The following is a 17,919-nucleotide window of genomic DNA, read 5'->3' as shown; positions in this document are numbered from 1 at the left end:
TTCCATAAGCATAGAGGTGGTCACGAATCCTCTCCTTGATGGTTCTGTTGGTCTTTCCAACGTAGAATGAAAAGCAAGTCTGGCAATGAGCCACGTAGACTACATGCTTGGTATTACAATTGGAGCTATGGTGTAATTCCCAAAGTTTTCCGTCATTTGGACACCTAAAAAACCTAGAGCTGTCAATGTACGCACATTGGGCACAGGACCCACACTTTCTTGTTCCCTTTTGCCATGGTGGAATCTGATTGCATATGGTGTCAGATATCCTCGGGTAGCATAATAGTTGCTTCAGATTGCTGCTGTTCTTAAAAACATATTTAGGACAGTTGCCTACAATCTGTTTGATATCTTGATCCACCATTAATGTGTTCCAGTTGTTTTCTATGACATGTTGTATAAATGATATATTAGTACCCAATGGCATAACTATAGACAGCTGCTTGCTGTGTACAAGTTTCTTGGGGGCAGATAATCTTCCTTCCCCAAAATAGGGTTTACCCCGAGTACTTCTCAAACTATGTGCTGTACTACATTGGCTTTCAACCTTTGTACGATCATAGCCCCTTGCTATGAAATTATCCTTGAGCTGGCTGAGTTGTAATTCAAAGTCAGGTTCATTGGAGCATAGATGGGAGAGACGAAGTGCTTGGCCTTTCACTATATTACCAAAGATTCTCATCATGCATGCTATCACTGGCAAGATATGAAGGCACATAACATGTTTTCCTGTAGATACATGATGTAAAATCATTGCCATGTTTGGTGATGGTAGTATCCAAATAGTTGATGGATACCCGGGATGATTCCATTGTGAATTTAAGAAAACTCGATAGACTATTTAGATAGTTATGGAACTGTGTATAACTCAATAAGCTCCAATGAACCTAATAACTAATTAGATTGAACTAATATATCATTTATACAACATGTCATAGAAAACAACTGGAACACATTAATGGTGGATCAAGATATCAAACAGATTGTAGGCAACTGTCCTAAATATGTTTTTAAGAACAGCAGCAATCTGAAGCAACTATTATGCTACCCGAGGATATCTGACACCATATGCAATCAGATTCCACCATGGCAAAAGGGAACAAGAAAGTGTGGGTCCTGTGCCCAATGTGCGTACATTGACAGCTCTAGGTTTTTTAGGTGTCCAAATGACGGAAAACTTTGGGAATTACACCATAGCTCCAATTGTAATACCAAGCATGTAGTCTACGTGGCTCATTGCCAGACTTGCTTTTCATTCTACGTTGGAAAGACCAACAGAACCATCAAGGAGAGGATTCGTGACCACCTCTATGCTTATGGAAGGAGAGAGACATATAGTGCTATCTCCAAGCACATGCTTACATTTGGTGAAAACCATAAATTCCTATTTTTGATCCTACAAGTCGTGCACCCCACAGTTAGGGGAGGAGACATTGTCAATGCTACAGAGGAGTTGGAACTTAAGTGGATTCTCAGACTGGGTGCACATAGATGCTTGGGCCTGAATGAGACTCTATCTCTAAAACCTGTACTTAAATCTAGACCCTTATAGCCACTATATCCATTTACACCCTTCTATTCACATTGTATTCCATACCTTAAACATGGCCCTTGTCATTTATGTCATTGATATACATTCTTACACATCATATAACATACCCCTTCTATCATTATTGTTTTTTAGATTGTTATCATCAAGTTAGACATGCGTATTAATATGGTATTTGATTCTGCTTATTAGGACTTTCTAGTTTTTATATAGGTGACAGTATACGTCCAGATTAATCAGTAATTTGTTACTTTAATTAGGCTGCATATATATAGTGCGATTGAATGGTGATTATAAGTCTATATGCTCATGTATTTTAATGTGGAATGTACATTCATGTAGATGTACTGTACTGGACCATTATTCCACACTCTAGAGACATTTACATGAATTTGACACCAACCAGAGGGTTTCATAACTGTGTACACATGCCATGATGATTTTCATCAGCATAGTATTATTCTATTTAAGTTGTATGTATATAGCGTTACCCCAGGGTGACCATAAGTTTCAGCTATCATGCAACACATATGAATATATGTAAATGTCCACTAAACTCAACGATATGGATTTTTAATTACACAGTTTTTAACATCGTTACACTTCAACATGACCTTTGCGATATGATGATGCACACTGCGTCTAACCAAGCACATATGCCAGTTCGTGGCAACTTACCATACGTGCCCAGCGGCTGGTAATGTCACTCTACATCCTCTCTTGCTACTGTGCACTATCCATATCCTGCAAGCAGGATCGTAGAGATATATGATTTTCAACTATGAACGTTTTTGGACTTGGATGGACAAATATTATTGTTTTAATTAAGCGTTTTGTAATTTATGTGTACTTAGCTTGCTCTTAATTTCGTGGATTGATTGTCTTACTAAAACGCTATCATTTTACGAGTAGATATGTTTTTTGGACAACAACGGTAATGAGTTGTTATTTTAACATGTAAAATAGTTTGCATTAATTTTATATTCTCTACATTTACAATCTAATGCATTATGTATACGGTCAGCTGTTTTAATGGGTGCTTCACAAGCAGTGCTTATACAGGTTCTATGTGATATGTAGGAAATTGTTTCACTGGTAGGAAGTTGCGTAGTTTGACAGCATCGCGAGATGTGATTTCCACCATATATACTAAGCCTTGCATTTTGAAGTATAACGTCTGATGAAGCTATTCTTAATAGTGAAAGCGCTCACGTTTTTTCTTCTCCAATAAAGCTCTGTTTTTTAAGTTTACGGAGTCCCTGTTTGGATTATCGCTCTTGGACTACTGTTTCAGCAATTTTGATTCTACACATATTTGGACTATCGTATTTGGAATACAGTTTCTGTAGCAGTGTCAGCACATATGCTCTTTTGATTTATCTGCACTCGTATTCATCTGACAGCAGTTTTGGGACTGTTTTATTCAATTTACTTCTTTGTGGGGCTGGTTTTTGGTTGGCTATATATATAAATATATATATATATATATATATATATATATATATATATATATGCACATGGACAGAATTTTATATATATATATATATATATATATATATATATATATATATATATATATGTGTGTGTGTGTGTGTGTATTTTATATGTATAGCACTATTTATATTATGTATATATTTGTCTATATATATGCATCTCCATACATATATACATGTGTATATGTATAAATACGAAGCTTAACTGATTCTATGGATACTTTTCCCTACTGTTGAATGAGCATATGCTGGAAAAAGCATCAGCAGTCCTTACAGCTCAAATGGTGTAGTGATATATTGCTCTAAGTGTGGTGTACAGGACTTTGGGTTCAAAACCTGGCAGGGTTAGTAATTTTGTTGCTCTTACAACAACTTACTCACTCTTACACTCGCATTAATTCTTTAAAAGAAAAGAGAGAAGGTTGATAGGAAAGTGGTAGAAAAAGGGCACTCAGAGGGAAGAATAATATGACAGATAGCTATGAATGTGCAGGATGGGTGTACAGAAGGTCCATAGTTGTCCATTTCTTATACAGCAACAGCTGTGCATTTGTACAGAATTTGGAGGTGAATTTGAACACTCAAACCCCAGAGAGAGTGGGTGAGGACAACAAAAATGTGTTGTTAAACATGCTAAGCATAGCTGAGCATTGCTAACAGTTAATTCTCATAATATACCATACTAAAGACTTCATTTAGTAAGTGTACATGATTTCCATTACATGACATGGCTGTATGTGCTTTCATTACAATAGCAAGGGATGTGACTATACGTTATGGGTCACATGTATACAAGGGTGTTTTCACATGTTATATGCACTCACACATCCATTTTACACCAGCTACACTACCATGGGTGACAAAAATAATTTACCACATATTTTAATATGAGCATAGCACTTTTAACTCTGCTTTCCCATGTAAATTTGGATTGCCTGTTGTATTATGAAGCTTGTATGTTTACATGCAAAGCTGGGACTCTGACCACTACACTATCTTGTTTTGGAAATTTGAGCTGTATATTTTTATTTATCGCCTATTGGATATTAATATTATATTAGTATATTAAATGGAAAGTATTGAGGTTTTCAGCCATGTCATTGAGGACTGCTGTCATGACATTATGGCATACATTTCAGTTTCAGACTTGTATCCTTCTGAACATTAATGCTAATGCATAACCTGTTTTCTATCAACTTTCTGTCTGTCCTCTGTACAGATGGGATGACACCGGTGCTCAGGCTGTGGTTGACTACACTGCAGAATGGGTCTGAGAACCCATGCCTGTGTTCATGTTGGATGCAGCCAGGAATGGTATCAGGGCTATGGAGACCTCTATGTGTTGCCTTTGAGAGGCATTACAGACCTGCTTCCTGATCATGGGGGGAGGGGACAGATCCTGTACATCCACATGTGTACCTATGGGGGATAGGGGGGTGATGTTTACACTTCAGCTGTCTGCAGCCAGTTGCCTATATCTATGGCATATATGTATGTGATGTTATTGACCACCACTACAGAGCAAATAAGTGTGTTGCCTCTGAAATTGCAGACACGCATCTGGAAGGCCTAGTGATTGGCCTTGGTGGATGTCTCCAGTTTGCACTCAAAGACAGCCTTAGGGTACATCAACTGTGACCTTATTTGCTTGTGAAGAACAAGTTGACATGGCTTCCAATGAGGCACCTATTCCTTCTTGGCCCATCCTGTGATTATTTAAACCTATGATGGTAGTTGTGTATTGCTGCTGTCCGCCACAGACATTCAGCCTACCTTGAGGGGGTTGATGTTGTCCTTTTGGGTATTTCTGAGGCCATAAAGTTATGGAGGTGCCCACATAGTATTGTGGTGTTGGCCTGAACACTGCTGCTAGTTCCAACATATGGGATGCCCTCCATGTGGGCCTTGCCCATTTTCCTTGCCTGCGTGGGGGACATTATGGAGGTGTGGGTGCTACAGCTTCACAGTCAGTAGGTGGAAATACCTCACAGGACAGGACATGTGGAGACAGGCTAACAACATGGCGGACAAAGCTCCAGAACTGGGTACAGATTGAATGTCATTAGTGCTGTTATACACATGGAGGGTTGCTAGATTGACAGGGTTTGTCTGGACCTGCATTTACTGGGTGACTTGACATCTGACAGTGATATGCCTCTGACAAACTCTCAACTGGCATGTTGTCCACAGCCTGGCCAAATGTTTGCCTATTATGCTTGATCTGTTCCTCAAACAACATCTGTTTTTGTGGGGTGGGTAGGATAATGTGAGGATTGTAGTCAGAAACTGTTGACATCCATTGGTGTTCCAGACATCATATCCTTCAGGGATGTTATGTTACAACAACATGTATAACACCAGCTACTGTTTCAGTTTGTAACACCATTATGTGTGTTATGTCCCTCTTTCCAGCCCCCTATCCCACAAATATGTCATGCATTGTCCAGATGTCCTGCACTATGAGGTGCAGAGGTATGGCATATCATTAATTACCAACTGTACTCCAGTTATCATGCCAATGACCTGGCAGATTCCTGGGAATGGTATGCATCAGTGGCCAGGATTATGATTCCACACCCTGGTAATTCTGTGGTAATCTGTACATATGACAATTATGTCTGTCTGGCTATTGTGAACAGACTGCCAAGACTGTATAGCAGTGTTGTGTGTAGATGTTTGTTGGGCTGGGTAGGGAGAGTAGCAGATGTGAGTGCCATACATCCTTTACCTATCTGACTCTGCATGCTGCTACAGCTGCTGGCCATCTCTCATGTCTGTATGCTTGTAGGGGCTGACTGTGAAATGTCCTGTAACACCTCAGGATTCTCAATACACTGTGAATTGGGCCAGTATATGTTGGTGTAATGTGTGACTGGCAACCAGGATATGTTTGTTCAGACAGTTGTTCTACTCTAGAGTTCATTTTGGGTACTGGTATGTTGCTGTGACTGTGGTGCAAATGTTTTTTTTCTGGACATTTTTGCACCACTCTCAGCTTTTCACTATATTTCCATCCCTGTAGTGCATGATATATTTGAATATACATGGGTAATTGCCCAGAGGTGATGTGGGGGAGTGTCATGCTGGTCTTCATAAAGTGCTGGGTGACATGTTTAGCAGCTGTCAGGGGGTTTCCAATCTGTTACATCACTGCAGTCATATCTCTACACTGTCCAGAGGCCTAGACACTGTCCAGATGTGTGTGTCATGTGTTTGGTCTGTTCCCCAGACAGTTGTTGTCCTTGGCTAATCAGTAGGATACTCTAGGGAATGCAGTCCATAAATACTGATGTTATATCCCTCAGAAAAGATATGTTACAACAAAGCTGGTAATACCAGCAACTGTCTACATTTATAACAGCAATATGTCCAATATACCCCTGTGTTTGGGCCTTTGTACCCCAATTATGTCAGGCTTTGTCCAGATGTCATGCAGAGGTTCAGAGGTATGGAGTATCATGATTTATTGCATTCATTCCTGTTACCATCCCAGTGATGTCATAGACCCCCAGACATATAATAAGGAAGCGGCCATAGATATGAGTCCTGTGCCTATACATTCTGTGGGAAACTGTACATTTGAGAGGTCTGTGTATGTCTGCTCATTGTTAAAAGACTGTCATGATTGTGTAGCAGTGTAGTGTGTACATGTTATTTGGACTGTGTAGGGAGGGGGTACATGTGAGTGTCATGGACCCTTTCTATCTGACTGTGTATGCTGCTCCAGTTTCTAGTTCCCTATCACCTGTACATGTTTGTACATGCAGACCATGACATGCCCCATAACACCTCATGATTCCCACTGCACTGTGAATTGGGGCAGTATATTTAGGGGTAATGTGTAAGTAACAAATGGGATTTTGTTGCTCACACAGTCATTATACTGTAGTGTTCAGTTTGCTTACTGGTATGTCGCTGTAACTGTGGTGCAGTTTTTTTGGGGGTATGCACTTTCACACCAGTGTCTCTTTTCCACAAGTGTTACATCCCTGTAGTGCCTGTTATATTTCCTAATGCATTTGTACAGCCCCAGAGCTGGACTTGGGTAGTAGTATGTCAGTCTGATTGCAGTCTGGACATTGCTCGGTAGCTCAATGTAGTTTCTCTACTGTTGTGCTATGTCCACATATTTGTAGGATATCTAGTTGTCTGGCTGATGCCTTTGGTCTGGTCCCCATAACTGTTGTGTATTCCTGACACATCAGTAGGATGCTGTAGGGACTGCGGTCACTAAGTTATGAGAAGCAATTGAGTCCTGGAATTGTGATATTTCAGTCGATATATTTTAGGACATACAGTCTTACTACATCAACTTTCTCAACTTATCTACTGATGTATTTTGGATATGTTCCTATTTTCATGCCTTTTTTCCCCCACTTTGTTAGGCTTGGTCCAGATTCATTGTTCTAAGTAGTTCTGAGCATACCTCTTCACTGCCAGGATTTTCACAGAATGTCCGGATGTTTGGCCCATACTTTTGGTCAGTTCCACAATTTATTTGTATTTGTCTGGTAAATCATGGTGATGATCCAAGGATTTATGTCAGTAAAAAATGATATAACATTTCATTTTCCATCCTCATATCCTTCAGTAATTGTCTGCAGAAATGCACCCTGTTGCTGTAGAAGATGTCTTCATTTGTAACAGCAATATTTGAAATATGTCCCTATATGCAGCCCATTCGCCCCCCCCCCCTCACAGCCTTTGTACAGGTTTCTTGCACTAACAGGTTGAGAGGGATGGTTCTGAGGTATAACTGCACTGCATGTTATATACATACACATATATACATATTTTTTACCTTCCTTTATATTTTTATATATATGTATATCTATATTATGACTCTACTTTTTTATATATGTTTCATCAGACATATATATATATATATATATATATATATATATATATATATATATATATATATATATATATATATATATATATGTGTGTGTGTGTGTGTGTGTGTGTGTATGTCTATATACAACACATGAATGGTTCCACAAAGCGTTCTCCCTAATGTTGTATGCCTCTATTGCATGATATGTTTGAAAAAACAACATCAATTCCTACTGTTCAGATGGTGTAGTGGTACATTTCTCTGACTATAGTGCTCCGGGTCATGGATTTAACACTTGGGACTGCTGTTTTTTTTCTTTAATGTTAAATAATCAGAATGCATGATATGGTTGTTAAAGCATTACAAACTCTCACAGCTCAGATGGTACAGTGGCATTTTGCTCTCTGACTATATTGTTCAGGGTCATGGGTTCGACAAGTGGGACTGCTTTTTTTTTCATTAATGTTAAATAACCAAAATTCATGATATGTTTGTTAAAGCATTGCACATTCTCACAGCTCAGATGGTGTAGTCGCATTTTCCTGTGACTGTAGAGGACAGCATCCTGGGTTTGAGACTTGGCAGGGCTGACTATTTTGTCACTGGGCAGAACAAGGTCTGATGGATACGGAGTGATTAAGGCACATTTAAGCATATTATACTTATAATTTTATATTATAAAATAATATTTATATACACATTATAATTTTAAGTTTATCTTCCATGACTGCCCCCTATGTGCTTTCATTAAATTATATTCTTGGGTGACTATACTGTATGGGGCATTTGTGTTTATATAGGGGTTTCACATCTTTTCTACACTGACATCTCACTTTTGGAAGTGCTACACTACCCTTCTTGACAAAAAAAAAGTTGCTACATAAAGTTTACTAAAGTTCACTAAAATAACTTTAACACTACTTTCACATAGGAAAATGAGTTGCCTGACTGGGGACTTGAAATGTGAACACCTGTGAGTAAAGCCATGACTCTAACCACTATATTACCTTGGCTTGGAAATTTCACCTGTCTCTTTGCATTTAGTTCGTATGGGATGTTTAAGCTATGCTAAGCGGATGGCTATACCATGCATGCCCACTTAGCTGCACTTAAACATTCCTTAGGCTAGTGTAGAAAATTATATATTATTATTATATTATTAGGTTATATGAGTGTGTATTATGGTGTTCTGACTACTTGGGACTGCAATCGTGAAATATTGGCATTGATTTGGCTTTCAGGCTTCTATCCTTCAGGGACTCCAGCTAATACATATCCTGTTATCTCTCAACTTTCTAATTGTGTGAGGGCAATTTTTCAGGTGTGTCCCTAATGTAGTATTTATTCCCCCCATCATTTGTGCCTTTGATAACATGCACTGCTGTGAGGGAATATCGGCATACATTTGCTTTCAGACTTCTACCCTTACGTGATTCATGCTGATGCATGACCTGTTCTCTATCAACTTTCTATGTTTGTGAGGATGATCTTGTGCTTTTTCACTTTTGAGGGATTTATCCCCCATTATGTGTGCATTTGCACACATTTCCTGCTTTAGCAGGTTGCAAAAGTGTCATAAAGCACTTTAGCAAAGCAGGGGCTGTGTCATAGAACATGTCACACGCACCCTGCATTGCTTTCTGGTTGCCGTGTTTTATTTCAGTGTTTGCGAAGACTGAAATGATCATTTTTTTTTTCATTTCATGTCTGCAGACACTGAAATACTGGCATAATATTACAGCAAAGCTCTAATATTATGCCAGTTCAACTTAGAAAGTGCTGTATGGCACTTTCTGAATGCTGGGGGCATGTTTAGTGTCCATGCACTACTCGGACATGCCCCCTGCACTCGTTCACTGTTCGTGTCCGTGTAGATTAAACAGCAGCGTGCCTTCATGAATATGCAAGGTGCACTGCTGTTCTAAATGGACACAAACCACTCCGTGCAAGAATAGTCTTATTCTTGCACGGAGCTTCATGAATCTGGGGGTGAGAGACCCTATAAATGCTTGGCCACCCATGGCAAAGCCTACATATACTCTTCAAAATAACTAGGATATAAAAACTTGTTAGATACAATTGGGAAACATGGCTAGGCTTAAAATGCCCCCCACTGAGTCATTAGCCAATAATTACATACACACACACACACACACACACACATATATATATATATATATATATATATATATATATATATATATATATATATATGTTACCGGCCATACTGTGAGCAGGTTTACTGGGTTATTATGGACAGTATTTCAGTCTTTTTTCATAAATATATGATATTTTCATAAATATATAATTTATTGCATTATAATCTTCATAGATATTCTAAAACCATTGACTGTTATGATCATTTACACATTGCCAGTACCCTCCCTCAGGGTCCACTTCCTTTCTTCAAGAGGGTCATACCAGTCAATACTGGAATAAATTTGTATATGCCCATCAAGTTATTTAGATTATGTTTAAAAGAAGAAGAAAGGGAGTTGTACAGCTCAACATCAGTGGTGGTTGGTGACTTGAAATCAAATGGGGCTGCAGGAGACAGCTGAATGGGTGAGGCCAACTAGAAAGGGGTAGAGCTATGGTACAGTGGGATCAATGCTGGCCATGCTTACCAATTTACATGAACTAAATGCTCAGTCACTATGGTGCATGCTGAATACTCTACACAGCACATTGTTATTTGCATCAATAATTCTAAAACCATGCTATGTACACGGTTTTAAAATATTTCATCTTAAAGCTTACACAATAGCATACTCAACTGCATTAATATTTGACCTCTGTCTAGAGCAGGTAGATAGATATTAACTGTTTTTTATGATATTAATTAATATGGATATAATATTCACATTTTTCTAAATATCTCAACAACCAAGTAACACAGACAGAACTCCTTAGTCTCATATGAAAGCTCTCAGCTAGATGCATAAAATAAACAACACAGTTCTATTCAGAAAGAATTAGCAGACTTATTTTTTACTTGTTTCATAGACATATCAATTCACAAATTAAAGAAGAGCCTGCCTGAGATAAGGAGTATACATATTTGCTGTTGTAAGGCACCATACTGTAACTCTAAATTTGCTTCAGTAACCTGTTATGATTGCAGTCTATGTATTACAAAGCCATGAAAATTCACTTTCTTAATCACCGCAAAAGCCCCAGATCATTTGGATTCCTTCTTTCCAATACACAGTTCATTTACAGGCTATAAACTTCCCTTGGAGAACTTTACAGAAAAATAAACACAGTGCAGACACACTGTTGGATTTATATTTGTACAGCAATACCTTTGAATTGGCTTAGAAATACTACACCAATGGACAGGCTTCAGTAAAACTTTTAGACATTGCTTTGACTGCAGTTAAATAAATGCAAAGTAGTCACCATTTCCATTGCAGACACAGATTTCAAAACTGCCTAACTTGTTTCTCTCAGAAAAAAAAAAATAGTGGAACACTTTTCTTTTCTACATCTCAGTGTACATAGTCTACAGTTTTGTAGACTTTTTTTTCTCAGAAACAATAGCACAATATATTTTTTCAACACATACAAATTAACATTGAGTTTGGATTCCTACAAAGATTTTCCAGCATTCTGTGCACTGTTTTCCACACTGCATTTACTAGTGGAATTTCTACATTTTCCCCAAATCACAGGTACATAGTTTGCAAATGAAATTAAAAGCGGTTGCTGCATGTTTAGTGTGGACATTAGGAGTCGGACACCTACCTCAGTTTAAGAAGTGTAGTGTTAACAAAGAGTGACTGACTGACGGACTGTGTCTATCTCTGACCATCACGAATTGAAGTTAGGAAGGATGGGTGCTCTTTCCTCTCTCTGTTCGAACTGTGTAAGCCAAAAAAAAAAAAAAACTAAGCAAACAAAGGTGAATGCAAATGCAATCGTAGATCAGTAGCAAGTACTCCAAGTACTGTGCTACTACTACTGATTGTTTCTCACTTTCTTTTTCGAGAAGAGAGCGAGAACCACTCAGTAGCCACCCAGCCGTCCACGTCACGTATGTGACTGCGGATGTGGCAGTCTGACCCCCTTCCACTTCACTGTGCGGTTAACCGCATAAACTTCTGGGCATCACACTGATGCCTTTTCTCTCCTTAATCTGGACTGCTTTTCAGCAGTCCATATTTACAGAAACTAATAATAAAAAAAAAAAACTCGGAACTCGACGAGCATGCTCAGTTCGAGTTCTGGAACTTTGCGAGTCATTCGGACTCACTTAGAGTGCTACACTACAGCCACTAAATATTTTAATTTATAAATATTTTTTTTTTATTTTAAAAATTAAATGTTCCGATCTTGAATCTTTTCTTCACAGCTGGGGGTGGGGGGGGTGGGCTGCAGTCCGATGGCACGAGCCGCCACTGCTTAACATGCAGGACAAGCTTATTCCAGAGGTTTGGAAGCTGCCTGATTATAAACCTGTCCCTTCACTGTGGTTATTTGTTGAAGATTTAGATCCCTGTTAGTGTTGGTGGAGTCATTGGACTTACAGAGACACAGAACCATCCAGGACAACCAGGTGTCTAACAGCCTGGTATGCACAACAGAGATTTCCCCTCAAAAGTCTTTAGGACAGAGAAGAAAGGGATAGAAATTCCAGCCTTTCTTCATAGCTGAGTGACTTCAAGTCAGTGATCTTCTTGGTTAGGAACCTTTGGTCTTTTTCTAATTGTTTGATATGTTTATTGAGATCCATCCTGAAGGGGGCATTGCACTCAATAATTGGTCTAATCAATGCTGAGAATAAGAGAGTATTGTTCACTTTATACCTTGAAGATATTCCTTTGTCAATTAGCTGTTCTAAATAAAAGGATTTGTTTGCAGTCAATTTATATGATGATCAAAAAGAATGATTTATCTAACCACCTTCCTAGGTCCTGACCACATTTTCATTTTGGGCTAGTATTACACAATGTGATGAGGGGAGGGGTTGTCTATCAACAGTGATGATACTACACTTTTTAGCATTTAGTTCAAATCCATTTTTAGTACATCAAGAGTTTAGTAGGGACATGTGAGAGTTCATGCTGGAGGGTTTGGGTGTCAGAGGGTGACAACAACATCCAGTTTGCAGTCATCTGCAAACTTTGGTAGTCAGAGGCCTTGGCTGTCTGCTTGGAGATCTGAGAAGTAAAGGCAAAAAAAAAAAAGTCTTAGCACTAATACCTGGGGGACACCACTGGCCACTTTCATACATTCTGTTGAGGTGCCTGCAAATCACACTGTTCTTTTTTTGTTTGTTTTTTTTTGTTTTGTTTTTCAGCCAGTTTGCAATCCATCTTATCACATATGTCTCTATTTTCATTTTTACTTTGGTCAAACCAGTATTAAAGTCAGAATTTGAAAAAAAATATATATATGTAATAAACCACATCAAAGTCTTATTTCAGAGAGATGTATTCATGTCTCAAACCAATAATCATACAGCTCTATCACTAAATGTCCTTAGGTCCCAAACATAGCTCTCAACCAATCAGGGACAAATCTCAACAGAATCAGGGACAAATTCAGAAAAAAATAAGGGACAATCAGGGACACTTAAATATTAGTTCTATTAACTTGAGCCATTAACAGAATCAGAGCATATGAATTAATATACATTTCCTTAAGTAAAACAAGTATTCAGCTCTTAAATATTGTCATTATTTATTAAGTATAATCCACCACCATTTGTCCAAACAGCACTAGTGTTAAGAGGGATTAAAAGGGACAGAGCTAACATTTGAGTCAAAATTAGAGACATCCCTGAAAATCAGGGAAAGTTGAGAGGCATGGGACTCCCAAAGGCCTTATATGTTTGACTTATAACTGTCCCTAATCAAAACTTATTTTGGAGAAGACTGCTTATCGTATTACACCTAGCAAAACAAAATGCACACTCACTTTATGTATTCCAGCCAACACATTTAATAAATGTTTTTCTTTCATAAATGCATTTAACACTGGATTTTGTTGCAATATCTCCAAAACATTATATTTTTTAATCTCAGACTGTTCTGTGAATGCAATACATGAAATCCAGTGATTTCCCTCAGAAACTGGAAAAAAATGTTGGGGGTTGGTATAATTGTTAAGGTGTTTACCTCCAGACGCACGTTACAGAGTTTGATTCTCAAATGTAAAAAGGAAATTGGCTAGGCTTAAAATGGCTTACCAAGGCACTAGCCTAGTACTCAGCTATTAACCTACAAAAAGTTAAGCTTGTTATGCAGTTCCCTGACATAGGAAAATGAGGCACCATTTTATCTAGTCCACATAGACAACATCCACCAAAATACCATATCGACTTTTAAAGATGCAATGCAGTTCATGCTACCACACACACACAGACACACACACACACATACAGACACACACATGCACACAGCTGTAACATAGTAGTGTCTAATAGATTTTAAAGCTGTTTATTGATGACAGCTCCATTTTGCTTGCAAAACACTTTGTGCTTCTGTTTTTTTTTTTTTTTTTTTTTTGAAAGGCAAACAGAACTAAGGACAAAGTCTTCTGGATTGGAAAATGGGGGGTAAAGGAGCAAAAGAAATAAAAGGAGGATGTAAAGAAAAAATATCATACCAGAAAACCAGCAGAACAGAGAGGAGTTGAAAACTGAACAGTGGAAAAGGATCAAAGCAAAGAGGCTGGATAATGCAGGAGGCAGGCAAAAGAGAATAACGAGGAAAGAAACAATAAAAGAGTGGAAAATGGAGCTAAGAGCAGTCCAGAGATGACCAGATAAAGAAGGGAAGATGGAGAACTTTACAAAAGGATGGACAGACTGAATGGAAGCATTGAGGGGAATGAGGTAACTAAGCTAGTAAGAGAGATGGCTGCAAAGAGCAAATGTCGATGGCTAGAGGGGGAGAAAACAAGGGAGGCACTAGTGTGAAAGCTAAAATAAAGAAGGGAAAACAGTCTTAATGAGCTAAAAAGAGGATTGGAGGAGAAATAAGATAAGAGATTAGGAAGTTCTTCCAGGATATCTGTAGAGATAATGAAAAATGAGCAAAATGAGTGAGATAGGAAGAACAGTCATGGAAAAGGAAAGAGAAAGTCTGTGTGACCCCATTACCAATGAGGAGTTAGGGGAGGCCAAAAAGGAATTTGTTAACTGGAAAACTATATTGATTTCCAACTTAATTTTATAAAATCATAACAGAATCAGCAGAGAGTGGATTAGCAAAAACAATAATATAGGAATAGAAGGAGTAATAATGGGGAAAACAATGCAAAAACCTAGAATAACTCCAATCCCCAAGTAAAAATAATGAAACCTTAGGGGTAGGGGTATTATAATGAAAAAAGTCTGGCAAAATTATTTGCAACAGGAATAAAAAAAGTAAAATAAAAGTACATCTAGAGCAAGGAGGTCAGTTTTGTAAAGGGTAAAACATCATTGGACAGTTACTGGCAAGTGTTAATGTTCATAGAAGAGCAGTAATCTAGTAATGCCATGCAGGGAGAGATAATCCTAGTAGACATAAAAATGGCATTTTATTTGGTCAGGTGGGAATTCATAACGGGAACGCTTTCACAGTAGGGATGAGAAAGGCATTCTTCAACTGGGTGAAAGCAGTCTATAAAACGCACAAAAATAAAATTATGGTAAATCTAGCCAGGTCTGGTGGAGTATATGGATAAAGCTGTTACCATGTTCCAGGATACCCTGGCTCAATTAGCTGCTTGGGTGACTAACTAAGCTTGCAGGGCAGGAGGGATGTACCCATCCTGGGGTGGGTTAGATGTACCAGTCTGTAGGATGCACTTTTCCTTGAAGGACGGGTTAGGATGCAAAAGGCATGGCCTGTGGTTGGTGCTAGGTTCACCAGTGGATGGTAAGATTCACAGCAGATGTGCAGAGACCTGTAATAAAGCAATTCACTCACCCACCTGCCTAGGGCATGAGGTTAGATTCATAATAAAAAAAATAACCTCATAGCTAGTATTATGGCAAAGATACAAGCAACCCTCTCAGCTACCTGAATGACAGCTTGTCCAAGTGACTGTAATCCTTATGGTTCTGGGGGACTCTCCATCGTGGTGGAAAAATTAGCACTAGACTATTTGGGGGAACCTTGTTGGTGAACAGACAAGGGAGCAAAAAACACTTAGAAAAAATTTAAATAAATGGAAGGCAGACAGAAAAGGTGCAAATGTGCAGAGCAACCAGACAAGAGGATTCACTATCTCCAAGTCTGCTTATCATAATTATGGAAGTACAGACAAAGGAGTTAAGACTGACTCTAGAGAAGAATGCTGTGGGGGGTACCACATTCCTTTTATTCACAGATGACTGCATTCTGTCAGACAAGAAGACAGGCAAAGTAGCACAGATAGCCATTCAGAAATTTGAGAAGTTCAGATTAGTTTTAAGATTAGAATCATAGTTAAATCAAACACAACTTCTGGTTAAGAGAGAAAGGGGAAAGCAATAAAGAAATGGAGAACCAAACATGTGGGATCAGTGGTTCCAAAGACAGCACACTCAACATTGGTGCTGGAATATCAGCTGACTATTGTTCTATATTCCCATTGGAAGGGACTGGATTAATTTTCCATTACTGACACTGCAGTGCAACATCAGGGAGTGTTTAACTCCAGCAAGGTTAAAACATGAGAGTGGAGACAAAAGTGATGGATACTAAAGATGTTGGAAAAATGCAGGATTAATGCACATGTTCTGGGAGTCTGTGTGAGCAAAGGAAGTATTTAAGTGATGGGTAAAAGAGTGGTGGGAAATCTGGAAAAGAAGGCTTCAGAACAGGTGGGATCTAACTCTGTTAGGCCTAGGCATAAGTCAAGAAAACATAGAAAGGAATATTAGAAACTAGGCACTAATTTTAGTGGCTAGGGGTAAAAATAAGGATAATATGTAGGAGTGTGAGTGGGCAAAGGTACTATGGAACTGAGAAGTTAAGAAGCGTTAAGAATCGGAAAGAAATCTAGGGAAGACATTCTCAAAACAGGTGGGAGCTAGTCTGCTAGGCCTAGGAATGAGCCAAAAAACATATAAGGAAAGATGAGAAAGCAGATACTAATTATGAGCAGAGGGATAAAATGTATTTATTTACTTCCTTTGATTACAGGGATAGTACCAGTAGGTAGGTGTTCATTTCCAGCAGAGGCTTGTGGAGAAAAGTTCCAAAATATTATAAAAACATTTTAATTACAATAATTTTACAGTCTTCAAAAATAATGCAAAAACATCTACAGTTTAAATAATTATACTACATTAAACATAATGTGACAAAATCAATTTAAATAAATATATATGAAATGATTTAATATTTAGAGACATTTTAACCAGTTTAGAGAAACTGAAGGTAAGTTAGCATACTATAAATGGATATTGCAATACGAAGTGAGAGGAAAAAATAGGATTATGGCATATTTAGGTAGTCAGGACAGAAAAAGTTAGAAAGTGAGTAAAGAAGGAAGATTAAGGAGGTTTAAGGTGAGAATAGGTATTTTTTCATATTTAGGAATATAGTTTTTCCTGGAGTTGAGCAAGAACAAAGCCAGACTTTGGCTAGGAAGTCTTTGGGAAATGGTTTTAAAGGACTGCAAAGAGGGTATTGACCTGATGGATAAGGAGTTCTAGGCCTTAGCAACATGGTATGAGTAGAGATCATGTTCAGTATATTTGATAGGTTTGTGGACACAAAGACATTTTTGGTCAGTGGATACGTTAGTTGATGGAGTAGTTCTAACCAATATACACATTTTAGCCCTATATAGTGGTGGGTTCTGAAAGGGATATTTGTTGAAATTTAGTCACTTTATTATAGCATTGTCCAGGTTTTGCTTCTTGTGATGCCTGGGCATTATAGTAGTGAGGGGAGGAGGTAAGTAGTAGCAGGTGTAGTTTTAGTTAGGTTAGCGAGAAAGTTTTGGCTTTATAAAGCATCCCTAGGTTTTGGTGATTTTTTTTTTATGCAATTTTGTATAGGCAGGTCAGGTTTAAGATTAACATCCACTGTGATCCCTCATAATTTACTATAAGA

The sequence above is a fragment of the Protopterus annectens genome, chromosome 1.part2, assembly GCF_019279795.1.
Source record: "Protopterus annectens isolate FY-2018-M chromosome 1.part2, PAN1.0, whole genome shotgun sequence".
Lineage (NCBI taxonomy): Eukaryota > Metazoa > Chordata > Ceratodontiformes > Protopteridae > Protopterus > Protopterus annectens.
The sequence above is the reverse complement of the archived record's forward strand: the minus strand, read 5'-3'. Positions refer to the sequence as shown.